Source organism: Anabrus simplex, chromosome 3, assembly GCF_040414725.1.
Source record: "Anabrus simplex isolate iqAnaSimp1 chromosome 3, ASM4041472v1, whole genome shotgun sequence".
Lineage (NCBI taxonomy): Eukaryota > Metazoa > Arthropoda > Insecta > Orthoptera > Tettigoniidae > Anabrus > Anabrus simplex.
The window spans coordinates 106,547,089-106,562,260 of NC_090267.1; the positions used below are offsets into that span (position 1 = coordinate 106,547,089).

The 15,172-nt window shown below is 39.6% G+C and overlaps 2 protein-coding genes across 2 annotated transcripts in view; one reads left to right on the forward strand and one right to left on the reverse strand.

Moving 5' to 3' along the window:
• The window catches only part of Naa15-16 (N-alpha-acetyltransferase 15/16), a 657,214-nt gene that overhangs the window by 304,775 nt on the left and 337,267 nt on the right, over positions 1-15,172 (reverse strand). The gene's annotated exons all lie outside the window — the stretch shown is intronic.
• LOC136867071 (uncharacterized) overlaps positions 13,239-15,172 on the forward strand; it is a 35,262-nt gene continuing 33,328 nt past the window's right edge. The window contains exon 1 of the mRNA XM_067144177.2: positions 13,239-13,352. The gene's annotated coding sequence lies outside the window, so the exon portion shown is untranslated. The remainder of the gene's footprint in view (positions 13,353-15,172) is intronic.

The following is a 15,172-nucleotide window of genomic DNA, read 5'->3' on the forward strand; positions in this document are numbered from 1 at the left end:
TGATAGAATGCTAAGTGGAGCTGGAAAACAGTGTTCTGCTGGGGACGAAATGTTGATTTTAAGAAGATTGAATATAATAGGGCAGGTCTTGAGTAAATGTGTGTAAGAATTAAGCTAGAGGGGTTTAGAATAAGTTAGGCATGGGGATGGCGCTTGCATGAGTCTTTGTTTCCGGCCATGTGAGTGTCCACATAGCAGAGTTTGTATATTTGTATTATTTTACTTTTTTGTTTTTTTTTCTTGTAGAAGGGGGAGGGAGGGAATGATACAAGAGGGAGCGATAGGACAGGCCTATCCCAAATGATGTTGGGAATGGTGAATAGTGGGAGGTCGAGACGGAGAGATGGAGACGGGGAACATGAGGTGCTGGATTCCAGCATGCGTGTGGCCTGTAATCAAACGGAATGGAGAGGATATAGCTTTGTCAACTATGTAGAGAGCCGGACGTGTCGTTCCAGGGAGGGCGGCTCCTTTTCTCGTCACCAGGGAGGGACAGCACGGCCGATCATAAGGTAGTTATAAGGGTGACGCTTACATGTGGATGGGTTTTCCGCCCATGTGAGCATCCACATAGTATACTTAGTTTATTTTTATTTTGTATTTTTTTTTCATTGTAACGGGAACAAGGTAGTTATAAGGGTGGCGCTTGCATGTGGCCCGGTTTTCCGCCCATGTGAGCGTCCACACGGTAGATTTAGGTCATTTTTTATTTTCTATTTTTCATTCTCCCCTTTTTAACGAGAACATGCATTTGGGCCAAAAGCCTGTAACTTTCTTAATCAATAAATACGTAAACACCATTCCCCCTTTTTTGTTTTAAGTTTAATTCCAATTTATTCTATAATATTTCTAATGAATATAAAAGATTTAACTTTCAACTAACGTTTCCTCAGCTTGCTGTGTACGTGCGAATAGTAAGCCTACCTCTTTCAGTAAACACAGCGCGGGAGTTGAAAGCACACCTAAAACAATGAAAAATACAGTAATTGTGTGTTTGACAAAACCTCTTTCTCTCGCTTTACCGCTATAATGTGGCCTGCAATAATGCAATTGACAATGAGTGATTCTATCGCAACAGAATTAGTAGCTTGCTGCTGGTGAATGTGAGTTTGTTACTGTGAGAGACGTCATCTGTTCGCATGGAGGTGGAGGCTGGTGACGCACAGATGTCAGCAACCACACCCACGTAGTTCCGAGAATTGAGACTGGCTTCTGCTCGGAGCTACTAGAAATCGCTGAGGCTGCAGTTTAAGCATGAATGAGAACATTCTGGTATCTGTCGCGGTGTTATAAGAGAGTGTGGATAGCAAGTGAGGGAGTGAGCGCAAGAGTGAGTTGTGTGATAGTCGCATTGTGTTAGCAAGTGAACTCGTGTTAGCACTCTGTTACATTACTAAACGAGTGTACTAGTAAATTTTACCATGCCAAAGGTGCCCAGTGCCCGATTTATTGCCCCGGCTCAGGAATTCAAACAAGATTTCATAGACACTGATGAAACAATTATGCGATGTACTGTTTTTGATTCAAGAATTTTGTTAGATGAATAACACCAGCGAGATCACATCAAAACACACATTTCCAGCTCTAAGCATCAAATGAATAAGACTCTTCAAACAAATCGCGGCAACCTCTACTACTAAATGCGTTTCAACAGAGTTCTTCAAAAAGCCAAAATCTGAAGGAATTAAACATTGATTTGCGTGCAGCTCTAACACAAGCAGGAATTCCACTCAATAAGGTGAACTATCCAGCCTTCAAGAGATTTCTTAGAAAATACAGAAAGATGTCAACGCCCGACGAGAGTACTTGAAAACTACACGGAGCCTGTTTACCAAGAAACCATACAATGAATCAAGGAGAAAGTGTCTCATTGCGATGTGGGAATCATTGTGGATGAAACCATAGATTCAATGGAACGGTATGTTTGGAACATTTTAGTCTTTTTCACTTAGCAGGGTAGAACGTTAAGCCCATGTTGTTAAAATGTATGAGCTGCAGAAAGCCAATGCCAGTACAGTAATGCAATCAATTATTGACTTCTGCCAAAAACTCTGGCCTAGTGGTATCGAGTCTGAAAAACTTCTTGTGGTTACCGACCAAGCTCCATACATGGTTTCAGCTGTTAACCAATTGAAGCCTTTATTCCCTAAGTTGAAGCATGTGACATGCTTGGTTCATGCCCTTCACAGCGTTTGTGAATCCACAAGGAATACGACATCGCAAATCAATTCATCTCTGCCCTGAAGAAGATTCTACTGAAAGCTCCGAGTCGTGTTGTTGCAAGGAAACCACTGGCCTGCCCCTTCCAAATTTCCCGGTCATTACTCGCTGGGTATCGTGAATTGAGTGTGCTGCTATGTTGAGTGAGAATTTTGACTAAATTAGAGAGTTTGTGCTTTCATTGAATCCAGCCGACGCAGGTGCAACTTCCAAATTCTGTTACCGGAGAAAACACATAATTTGCAGACAGAACTATATTGTGTCCATAGTTACAAGTACCGGACTGCAGTTATTAAACGATTGGAAGAACAAGGTCTGAAAAAGGAACAACAATGGAATATTGTTTACTTCCGTGAGGGAGCAGATAGATAACTTTGCCGAAGACAAACTTAAGTCTCGTCTTCAGAAGAATCCCGACATTGAGGAATTCGCCACATCTTTAGAGTTGTCATTTCGAGTGAATACAAGGTTTTCCCCCACTGGTTTCTGTGAATGTCGAAGGAAGCTTTAGCATCTACGAAGACATTATATCTCCTAATAAAAACAGACTTCCTTTTAAAAATGTAGAGATGCTTAATGTCTTGAAGTACAAAAGCTTCATGTTTTTTCTGTTGTTCTGATGAGTGATAATTTGATGTACTTGTTAGTAATTCAATAAACTAGAATAGAGGAAAGAGAAATCGTAGAATTAGTTGAATAAACCAGTACCTTTTGTCACCCCCCTTTCTTTTTTACTTTATTTGAGCACATTTTCCCTTCCTTTTTTCAGCTGAAATTTGCACCTAAATATCCTAACCCTGCTCATTACACTGCTGCGCTGCGTTACTTGAGCATGGGGGCAGTAGTCAGTCACATGACTGTAGTGGGATGGGGATTTCTTCCATTCGCGCACAAAAACATTGAAAAGTTCTCTATCAAACAAACCCGCTGCCACCATGTAACGAGTAAAAATACAACTATAATCTATTTATGTTTGCTAGAAGATTGACTGTAAGTTGGGAGGACAAGAAAATGGCTGACAAACTGGATGTAGCAGAGATGAGAAGCTGAGCCTTGGCAACACCTTTATTTGCCCCTATCATTGGTATGCATTGTCAGATGAAACAGAAATGCAATTTTCCCATGGAATGGCTAAAGAAGACAATTCACTATTAATAACAGAGAAAATGTCCTCACCTGTATTGTCGGTACTCTCTAACAATGACAATAGAAGAGTTCATATTTGGCCTCTCTGAGCATTAAAGAAAGATACAACTATAGGATAAAGTTTAACTGCATTTAATCTGTACTACCATCAGTAGCCAAAGAAAAAGGCGTTATTTGCAAAAGTTCACTTATTTCCTTTCTTGCCTCAGATGCCGTGTATTGAACCAAAGCAGAGGTTTTAGTTCTTGCACAACCATATTTCTGAGATATCTTAGAGCCGGGGAACATTGATCTAAACAAATTTCCAGCGTGGTCTGAAACTGATAACGGAATATTATGCTCCAAAAGAAATGATGTGAACAATAATTCGGCATTTGTCACCGCAGTTTGATTACTTTTTACGAAGAACGATGAAACAGGCTGGTTTCGTAATTTTGATTCACAGTATGTGTGATGTTTCTTGGATTCTATGTGTCTTCTGAAATCTCGTCCACCGTGAGCCACGAGAAATCACACGAACACACTGCAGAACACGTGCTTTTCATTAACACGTGAGGCAAGTAAGCACGGCCATTCCTCTGTGTAACCGTCTCGATATTTCTGTAACACTGCTGTCTTCTTAGAAGAAGATGCAATTTGACAATTGCTCGGCTTCATTTCACAAAACCTAATCACTACTTTTCGAATCAACGTCTAGGATAATTAGAATTGAAATGCGCTAAATATGCCACTCGTTCTACGCACACAACAAACCGCGCACTCGAGAACAGCAGAGCAAGGAGTAGAGCCTACCTCACGGCTGACTTGAACTTGATACGTCATTCACGCGCCATTCTAGAGAGCAGCGTATATCTATGTAGCTGGCCGTGATTTCACAACGCTCGCGGGACACAAATCGAAGTGACAACCATGGGGGTGAAGGTGAGATACGACAAAAGTACAACAGGCTGTATTTCAGGTCCAGGCCACTTGGAAGCGCTGCAGGGTGTAGAGTCGCGTCTTGATTGGCTGACTTGCCTCGTGGCCTATGCTTTCCAAATGGAAAATGGCGATTCAGTTCTGTACCCTTTAATACTGTTTAATTCTGTATGGTTATAAGAGGAAGTTGCGACGAAGAAGGAAACGGTTAAAGTTTTTAGATACGGTACGCTTAATATCCAAGTGCTGTTGTATGTTTGAGTTCTGTAGTTGGCAATTTCATTGTAAGCTACATGTAATCAGAATATAAACATTGTTATTTTTTGCCCGAAGATGCTAAGTACAGCGAAGGTAAGTTATGGAAATATAATTGTAAATAGTGTATTATATTATACTTTTTCATTCCTTCCATTTCATTGTTTTCGGCATTGAAACTTTGTTTATAAACGTCATGTTCTTTATTTCAGAGAGGTACCGGTAACACCGTGAGATTAAAGTACTCCTGCAAGTTTCCAGCTTGTACAAGTGGCTATTATGCTGATATTACTGGCAACCTCAAAATCAAGAACAAGCATATTTTATAAATTTCCTAAGGAAACAAAGAAGGATGTTCTGAAGCAATGGAAGCATGTGTGCCGTGTGAGTGATAGTGTAAAATGTTCCAGTTTTTTTGTTTGTGAAGACCATTTCCTTGAGAAGGACTTCGTTAACCACACTAGGCTCCGATTAAATTATGATGTTGTTCTCAAACACCTGGAACTTATCCCCTATAATCCATGTAATTTAGAGATTCCCATGTCAAGTACCGGTAATAGTATTACACGAAATAGAAATGAAATTTCAGTAATTTCACAAGCAGGATTTGCAATTTGTAATCCCGATCTTTCAGTGCTAAGTGATGTTGAAGGGACTGGAAGTAGAAAAAACACACAATCTGATATGGATGGAGGTGAGTATAATTTTTTGTCTTCGCCCATAACAGAGACAAAACAAAAGTGTGGTTTTTAGGGTCAGGTGTAAAAAAATCTGATTTGACACCTAAGAAGTCAAGAATGTACACTATTCATAGAAACACAGTTGCGAAGTTAGCAAAGTTGAGAAAGGTGTTAAAAAGTGAAGAGAAGGAATTAAAAGTACTGAAAGATTTGTATGAAGCCAAGAAATTCCAATATATTGAGGAAAACCTAAATGAGGTTAGCAAACCATTTACCAATGCTCAGTTACGGAACGCTAACAAAGCTTCATCTGCTATGCGGTGGAATATTATGGCACTTTCAATTTATAAACGTGGGCCTCGCTTATATAGATATTTGGCTACTCATTTTTATCTTCCCTCTGTTAGGCTTTCGAAGTCTTTACTATTTCGAATACCTTTCGACACTGGTCTTAATCCATCCATAGCTTAAGTGCTCAAAGTAGAGGTTTCTAAAATGTCTGACAATGACAAATACTGTGCCCTCCTATTTGATGAAATGTCACTAGAAAAGGGGTTATATTATGAGGCTAATAAACAACGCATATGTGGGTATGAAGATCTTGGTCATTTAAGAAGGTCACCTGCTCTAGCAAATCATGCATTAGTTTTCATGTTAAGAGGTATTCACAGAACTTGGAAACAAATTATTGCCTATTATTTCACCACAAATTCAATAAGTAGCGTAGCCTTACAGCAGCTGATTGTGTTTATTATAAGTAAATTACAGGAACTTGGGTTGAAAGTTGTTTGCACAGTTTGTGACCAAGGCTCGACAAATCAGCGAGCTTTGAGAAATCTTTATCAAGCTAATTTAGATAGACCCAGCCCATTCCATTTTCTTGTGAATAGTGAACCAGTTGTTGTAATATATAATATATATGATCTTCTAAAAATACCAGAAATGCTTTAATAGAAAATAAGATTCAGGTTAATGATCATAAGGAGGTAAAATTTGAATACATTGAGATGGTATTCAATAGAGACCAAGAGAAAAGATTTAAAACTTTGCCCAAACTGAGAAAACAACATTTCAACTTCCAGGATAGGTATGTAAAAATGAAAGTTAAAGTTGCTTCTGCACAGTTAAGACATACTGTGGCAGCTGTAATTGAAACATATGTAGCTCTTCAAGTGTTGCCCTCAGAAGCTATATACACAGCAGAATTTGTGGAAACAATTGACAACCTTCCAGATTCCTTGAACAGTTGTAACCAGAATGCCCATGAAAGTAAGCTGTATAGATGTGCCCTTTCACGAAATTCTCCACATATAGAGTTTTGGAACAACTTTCTGAAAGAGATAGGTACCTGGAAGATAATAGACCTTAAAACTGGAAGAGACAAGACATGCATGTTTAGCTTTATTGATGGGTGGCAGATCACTATAAGATCTGTTATATTTTTGTGGAATAGGTTGAAGTAAGTAGGATTCAAATATCTTAAATTGAAAGCTCTCAAATCAGGACCCCTTGGAGAATGCATTTTGTTGCATTTGACAGCACGGCATTTCCAACACAATCCTACATGTTTTCAGTTTATAGCAGCTCTAAAAACCTGTATCGTAAATAATATGGCTTTGCCCTTCAAGACTATGAGTAACTGCGAGAGTGGTGATTGTTTTCCCCTTAGCAATTTATGCCAGTCTTTGAAGAGTGCTGATGATGACAATCCAGGAGTAAGTGGCACTGGCTATGTTGATCCTAAAGGCATAAATTACTGTGTAAGTCAGACCAGTGAATTCCACTCTGAACTGTTGGAAGACAATCAAGCTGTGACGTATGTAGCAGGATATATTTTGAAAGTTTTAAATGTAAATAATAAGTGTGATGTGTGTATTATCGGCACACTTTATCTTCGTGCATTTGTGTACGGGGTGAGGAGTAAGGAGGGAGCTCTACCGGTTCCGATAGTGCTGCCAACTGAATGAAAATGAAATCTGAATTGAATCGAGAATATGATCGATCAATATGAAGTTTCTAAACCTTTATTATCTTAAGCCAACAACTATGTCACATACACATTATATAACATTTCTCGATGCGAATCTTGTTCCTAGTATGAATTCTATAGTTTGGCTTTGCTGTGTAAACAACAGTACTAGTACATAAAGTGCATGCTAGATGTCGCACAACGATGCTTAAGCGATTCATAGTTTGTGTTTCAAAGGTTGCCCGTACGAATCTCGAAGATTGCCGAGGTCGACCGATGCAGCACTAGGGTGTAAATGAACCAAGATAAAGTGTGCCGATAATAAGAGAAATCTGTATTCACCTAACTTGACTGAAAGCCATTTATTTGCATCTTTCAAAGAAAACAGCTCATCAACTAACTTGCAGTATGCCAGTGAACACGTGAAAGATTTTCTGCTTCAAATTCATGACTAACTGTATATATTTTTGGACAAATATTGTCATACAGGAGCATTAGAAGATAGTTTTAAAGGTGTATTCTCTAGGCCAGACTATTCCTTTTGTAGAAAACATTGTCTCGAAAATGTAATTTTGCAGGCAGCTATAACATTTCTCATTTACAAGTATGTAAAGGATTGTAAACATTTGGTCAAGAGGAAGTACTCAGCTGGACATGACAAAAAAGTTTAAAAATTCAAATCCCAGTAAACCATGTTCTTTTTGCTATAATTTATTATCAGGTTAGCTAGGCCTAGGTAGTTTTGAGACTTGTGTAGTTGTATAGGCTGTATGATTGCTTGTCCTTTTTGCTGCCGCCAAGATATTTTCTTCATTGGTCGATTGGGTTTGCTTTGCCATATGTTGGCCGAGGTAATTTAGTTTTAAGACTTCTGTGGTTGTGTTTTTTTTTTTTTTTGTATAGACTGTGTGAGTGCTTGCCTTTTTTGTTGGCACAAAGATTGTACTGTATTGTATTGTATTTCATCCACCTGTACAGTGACATTTTCTTCATTGGTCGATTGGGTTTGCTTTGCCATACGTTGGCCTAGGAACGTAATTTACTTTTAAGACTTCTACAGTTGTAAGTGTTTTTTGTATACACTGTATGTGTGCTTGTCCTTTTTGCTGGCACCAAGATATTTTCTTCATTGGTCGATTGGGTTTGCTTTGCCATATGTTGGTGGCCTACGTAATTTAGTTTTAAGGCTTGTGGTTTTAAGGTGGTTTTTTTGGTACAGACTGGATTACTTGTCCTTTTTTTACTAGCACCAAGTTATTTTTATCATTGATCAGTTGGGTTTGCTTTGCCATATGTTACCGTGGGTAATTTAGTTTTAAGAGTTGTGTGGTTGTAAGTAAAGTATTATAGGTGTATAGACTATTGTATACTGCTTGCCCTTCGTTGATTAGGTTACATATTGTCATACGTAGGCTCAGGTATTTTAAGACTTGTGTGGTTGATTATATTATCTGTATATCTGTATATATATATATATATATATATTTATGGTTCGTGGTGTGGGTTCCTGTAGTCACGTCCTAGTTCGTGAACCATGGGCAACGGTTGAGTGGCCTAGCAAGTGGTCCTGAGAGTTGGGATACCAGTTGCTAATGAAGAGGAGTGGGCATCTCGGACATATTCTGAGTAGTGGCCCTCCTTGTGCTCAGGCGGCTAGGACTATAAAATCCACCGGTGGTCCCATAACCCGATAGACGGAAGCATTTTCACTCACTGGGACTGTGTTAGTAAGGTTAGGTTAGCACCCTTCTTCGCAGATGATTAAGGGTAGAAAAACGACAACGAACAAATTAGACCGGAGTATATGGATAAGATTTGTGAAAATTTCCAGGGATTAGACAGCCAGCAGGTTCAGGATAAAGAAAGAGGATTGGGGTGGGGGGGTGGGGGTATACCAGGTACGTAATGGCAGAAACAGCAAGGGAATGTATAGGAACAACTATATGCAGGATCCAATGCAGGACTTTATTCAGAACAAGGAGAGAGGACTAAGTTAGGACTGAACTTGATGTACGATCAGCTTTTCGTTGTGGGGTCATGTAAGACTAATGGATGAGTGGTGATGGTAGGTGTAATTGTTTCAAGAGGGAGTACAACTAGGCAACCATCCTCTATCCACACTAATCAGAGGGAAGAAATGGAAGGATCTGACACTTGAAAAATAAAGGTACATGTTGAAGAAGGAAAAGGGCCGCAAAGGGTGGGAAAATGAGAGACTCCCTAAACCTCCATATGTAATACCGTCAGCCGGAAAAGAACAAGAGTTGATAAAGGGAGGTCGGATAGCATAGACAGTGAGGAGCCTGGCACAAGTAAGTGGAAGCAATGCTAGGACTCAGCTGAGGGTCCTGTGGTCCCCAATCCATGCTCCCAATTTCACAGACCCTCTTACGACAGACAAGAGATATTGTGGTGTTGTTCCATCGTCCCCAACCATAGGAAGAACCAATGGATGAGGATGATTCCTAGGAGAATGATGGACTTAGTCATGGAGAGTAAGAGAGATAGGGTAACACCAAGGCAATGATGGTTAGACAGAGTTCTAAGGGATTTAAAGGTCAGCTCCCCATGTGGGTGGGGTGGTAGAATAACACCCACGGTATCCGCTGCCTGTCGTAAAAGGAGACTGAAAGGGATCCCAGGGACTCCAAACTTGGGAGCGTGGGTTGGCAACCACGGGATCCTTAAGCTGAGTCTGGCATTGCTTCCAATTACTTGTGCAAGGCTCCTCACTTTCATCTATTCTCTCCGACCTCCCTTGGTCAACTCTTGTTCTTTTCGACCCCGATTGTATTAGGTTGCGATTCCCAGGGAGTCTTTCATTTCCATGCCCTTCATGGCCCTCGTCTTCCTTTGGCCGATATCTTAATTTTTCAAAGTGTCAGATCCCTTCCATTTGTTCTCCGTGATTAGTGTTATATAGAGGATGGTTGCCTAGTTACACTCCCTCTTAAAACAATAACCCCCCCCCCACCACCACCACCACCACCACCACCACTACTCAAAGGTCGGAGGTGTAGAAATAAATGAAACCACAGAACTTATTGATATAAGAGGGCTTTGAAGAGACACACAGTAGTAAACTCACAGAGGATTGTAGACTATATGCCACATTGTGGTCCTGTTCCCAGTGACAAAGTTTATTTTTCAGCTTGTAGGTTTCCAAATGGAGCGAGATGGCGTGCGATTGTGGTCGCGTAACTGTGAACTTGCATTCGAGAGATTATGGGTTCGAATCCCACAGTCCTCAGCCATTGACGGTGGTTTTCCGTAGTTTCCCAATTTCACACCAGAAAAATGCTGGGGCTATACCTTACTTAGGGCCACGGTAGTTTCCTCCCCGTTCCTATCTCATCCTCGCCATGTCATTGCGACGTAAAGCACACAGAAAAGTATACCTATTTAAAAAATAAAATGAAACCAAAGAGGCCTTTTTCGCTCAAGAAATTTAATGACGTTTATTGTATTTATCAGTTTATGATGATTGTTTACGAAACTATGAAAATACAAAGTAATTTATGAACCAATAGTAAAACATATTGTGCAGTCATGCCATTTTCATTATGCGAGAAAAAATTGTAGGCTATTACACGTTATTCAATATGTTAAAATACTGAGAAACTTGTGGGGAGGTGGGATATCCTAAATAACAAAACGAACGTTTTCATACTAGGAGGTACTTTGCAAGCTAAGATTCTCATACGTATTACCACGGCCAGCTTGATTCGTCGCTCCCGCTAGCACAGCAAAGGATCCATTCGGCAAACGAGGAGGGTTGACCAGTAATGCTCTAAGGGATTGAACACTTTTTACTACTTTCCTTTTTTTTTTTTTTATTATTTTTTTTTTTTTTGCAGAAATTATTTTTTATCGTGACAATGTTGCTTTTCCGTAACAATTTCCCCTTCGACCGTAATGCCGTAATCGCGAAGTGAAATCCGTAATCATTACGGACAATCCGTAATAGTTGGCACCTCTGCACTCGGCTATCACGCTCCAACACACCAGTCCCGAAACTATCCTTTCTCTCTCTCTCTCTCTCTCTCTCTCTCTCTCTCTCTCTCTCTCTCTCTCTCTCTCTCAGCGTCTTTCTGACTCCACATATCAAACAAACCGTGATTGGAAATGCACCTGGGTCGCTTGTCTACTACTAGTTATATGCCGAGTACACAATGCACATATTTATGGTGTCGAAATTCCGAAAGTTGCCCTAAACGCTGGTTGTCATTTTCCTTATATTAGAGAACCACGCAATTTTATAGCCAAAGTGTGTACAGAACTTAGGTGTATTAAAGAGAAAGACAGACATTTTATTAAGAGGTATGCATAATTGACACCGATTCTTCTATCCATGTGCCCTTTCTGACATACAAACTGAGCGTTGACTTTCAAAATAAAATTGAAATAACTTGTAAAAAAAATACCCACTTCTTCAGCAGTATTTTCCAAATAATTTATTTTCTGAAACGCTTGCTTTCTATAATGTAAAAAAATTCCTGCGCTAGCACTTTCGGTAAATCATACCTTCACAGCACTCGTAAAGACTAGAGAGAAAGATTTATTGTGGAACCATCTACTTCCTGATTACAGGTTGCCACTATCGATAAAGTGAACTAATACTATGTAGAATATAGGCCTACCTTGCAGTAATAGTCTGTGTAAATACATTGTTTAGTGCTGTGTGTTACAAACTGTAGAGGTGGGATATTACAATTTCCAAAGAACTTCGGATTACATTAAGCACAATGTCCTGTATTAAATTTTTTGGCAAGCCAATCTGCTTCCAGAACTTCATGAAGAATGTTGGTATCACATCGCCAGCTTCAATCAACACAATGACCGCAATTGTGACAAATGCGAGATGTGGCCAAATGGTCTAAAAAATAAGTGTATTTGTAGTTTTAAAGACAATCAAGTATATCATTGTACATTTTCATTCCATTATATAATGCAAAATTAAGTACAAAATGCGAAATGTACTCCCACAAAATAAGAGCGAAACTATATTTGTATGAAAAAATCTCGTGTATAAGAAGAAAAATAGCCATGATAAGTGTGCGCACTGTCCATATTGTACTTTCAATTAACTTTAAATCTGAAGGCCGGCATTGCTAAAATTTTGTTGTCTCCGAAGACCGTAAAAGTAGTTAGTGGGACGTAAATCAAATAACATTATTATATAAAATTTTGTTGTTGTTGAACTTTCAGTCAGTGCTGCAAATGTCGAAAGTTCATGGATTATCTTGAACAGTGGTGTTTTCACTGAATGTCCGACTTAAAAAAAATTGAAATAATTTGTCTTGAACAAAATTAAATTAGTCATTGCCTTTACTGATTTCAAAGTGCAGGAGTAAGCAGGTCCATGACAATTTACGTGTTTGTTAATCTTCACAATTTCACTAGAAAAGCTAAAAATGCCGGTTGTCGATACAACAAAATTATAACATCCAATTCTCCAATGGAATATATCAGTTCAATTGTAAACGTCGCAGAATGGTAAATGCTAACGTTAATAATGCTAGAAAATGACATTTATTTTTTAAAATGCTAAATTCTTAATTTTGAAATGTTAAAACATATCATCTCCAACTATTAGATAAATATACATAGTGTGTACCGGTGCAGTGTAGTGTGCTGACAATCCCAAAGTGAAGACAGAAGACAAATCCGATATAATTTTAAGTATACCTTCCTTCTGACACTACGCCGCTGTCCAGCTGTTACACTAGAAGGATGCAGTAAGCAGAGTGGGAATAGACGTGAAATTGAGCTGATTAGGCGCTCGAGCCATTGTTCAATGTTGCGGCATTGAATTCAGACCCAGCCGGTTAGCAAGAGAGCTTCAGGGGAGAGACGAGCTTGTAGATGTTAAGCAAATTAAAAAACTACAATGAATAAACATTCCAGTGACTCAAGATCATTATTATTACTAAGGTTGTCCATCAAGGGATTACCCCGAGTGAAGTATGACAGAGGAGGGGGCACCACTTCCTCTCCGACTTGGCCAGGTAGCCTCGCGCAACACCGTACTCAACCAGTCGAGTTAGTAGGTTGAAGCTAAGCAGACAGTGCAGTGCAGATTAGTGTCAGGATGCGGGGCTCCAGTATAGTGGCGATATACCAGTGACCTCAGCAGCAGAGTGGATACAACCAGAGCCGTTCAAGTAAGTGTTTTGCTGGTAACCTGCAACATTTTCGATATCTAGCAAGGATCTCAAAAATCTAGCTGGATTCTCCGTGAGTTGGCCTCAACGAAGAAAATGATACCATGGCAGTATTTTCCAAGATACTGAGTTATAAAATTCATTATTTTATGGGAGGATAACTGCAGGACAGCGCTACCGGTATTCGCAAGCAACTTACGCTAATGGTAAGGAAACACATTTCTTGACAAATAAGAATGTATAAGTCTATAAAATGAAAACCCGTGTACGTTTGGGACCCATGGAGGTCCGGGATACGGAACAACCCTCGATTACCACTTCACGAACAACCCTTTTAACGGGATTTACAATTTGACTTCGGAGGAGGATAAGACGTCTTTCTAAAAACACGCCTCAGTTTTCTTAAACACGAACAGTCTTCACTTGCTATCCATCTTCAATAACTTGTAGTATGCTACACTGTGAAGACTTCCGACAACCTGAATGTGGTGGATTCCTGAATAAAAGACGTGACCACCAACTTTCCAGCGGATTGTTAATTAACAGATTCCCACGCTATACTTTTTAAACGGCGCATTCTCCTTGGTCTGTAGGTAAAAGAAAATATTTAACTGTTACCAGTCGGAATCATTCAACTATATAGGCTCATTTAACATATATGCAATTGTGATATTCATTAGGTTTTTTTTTTTCGTTTGCTGGTACAGTTCAACTACACACCGGTTGCAGTAGTATTTCTACAACTTTTCTAGTTATTCAAACACGGCTAATGACGCTTCATTTTTAGTCACATGGCACAATATATCTTAAACTCAGCCACAACACAAACAAGCACAGATTTCATAAGAATAGAGACTATATTATAATATACAAGCCTGCAACTGATTGGAACACTGCGCTGAAGGAAGCCAGTAGCAGAAACAGCGCAGATGTGTGAAATGAAGTAAATATTACCGCTTGCGTCTGGATCATCAGCTCCGCGTTCTTCAGTACGTGTGATTATCATCCGGTAACTTGCGTGACCGGTATTTCTTGAAATTTCTGTGTGCGTGGTTGTGATTCGCACAGGTATCTCCGATGTCAAAGTAGCAAGTCTGAACCATCCAAATGTATTGGTTTACTTCACATTGCAATACCTATTTTCATTAGTGACATTTTCTGGTACAGTTCAGACTATACATAGGTGGCCGATAGAGGTCATGCCGATTAAACCTGGTAAAACTGAATGAGAGTAGCTAGACGAGGAAAAGCGGTCGTGGTCTTGGATCGAAATTCTCTTCTTACCTCCTCTGACACTTTCATGGCTCTGGTCTAGGATTCCGATGTTAAGGAGCTGGATTACAGTATTACCCTTAAAAAGTAAGACATGCAACACAGCTGTAATGAAGGTACACAATCCTAAGAGAAATGTGCGGACGAGGCGTGCCTACCTATCTCTCGATGGATGTGAGCCGTGAACCTGAACTGACCTTGTTCATCAGCTGCTGACCTGCACTCGAAGTTGCCGTCAAAATTTTATTACGGAGTCTAGTCAGTAGAGGCGGTGAGATCGATTTGGTGCATAACAAGTTTTATAGAATATGCATGTTGCACAATATCACAGACTGGTTCACAAAGTAGGCCAGAAGCAGGGTGTCGGGCATTTCCCCGTTCAGTAACTGTGCAGACTGTATCAAGATAGAATTACAGAGTGCATTAACTGGAAGGTTACGGCACCCATGAATGCATTTCTAAACAGCATTCAAGGCAACAATTAGAAAACAGACTAAACTAACTTAATGGTTTTTACACCGTTTTGTATGTTGATCAAAATAAAGTCG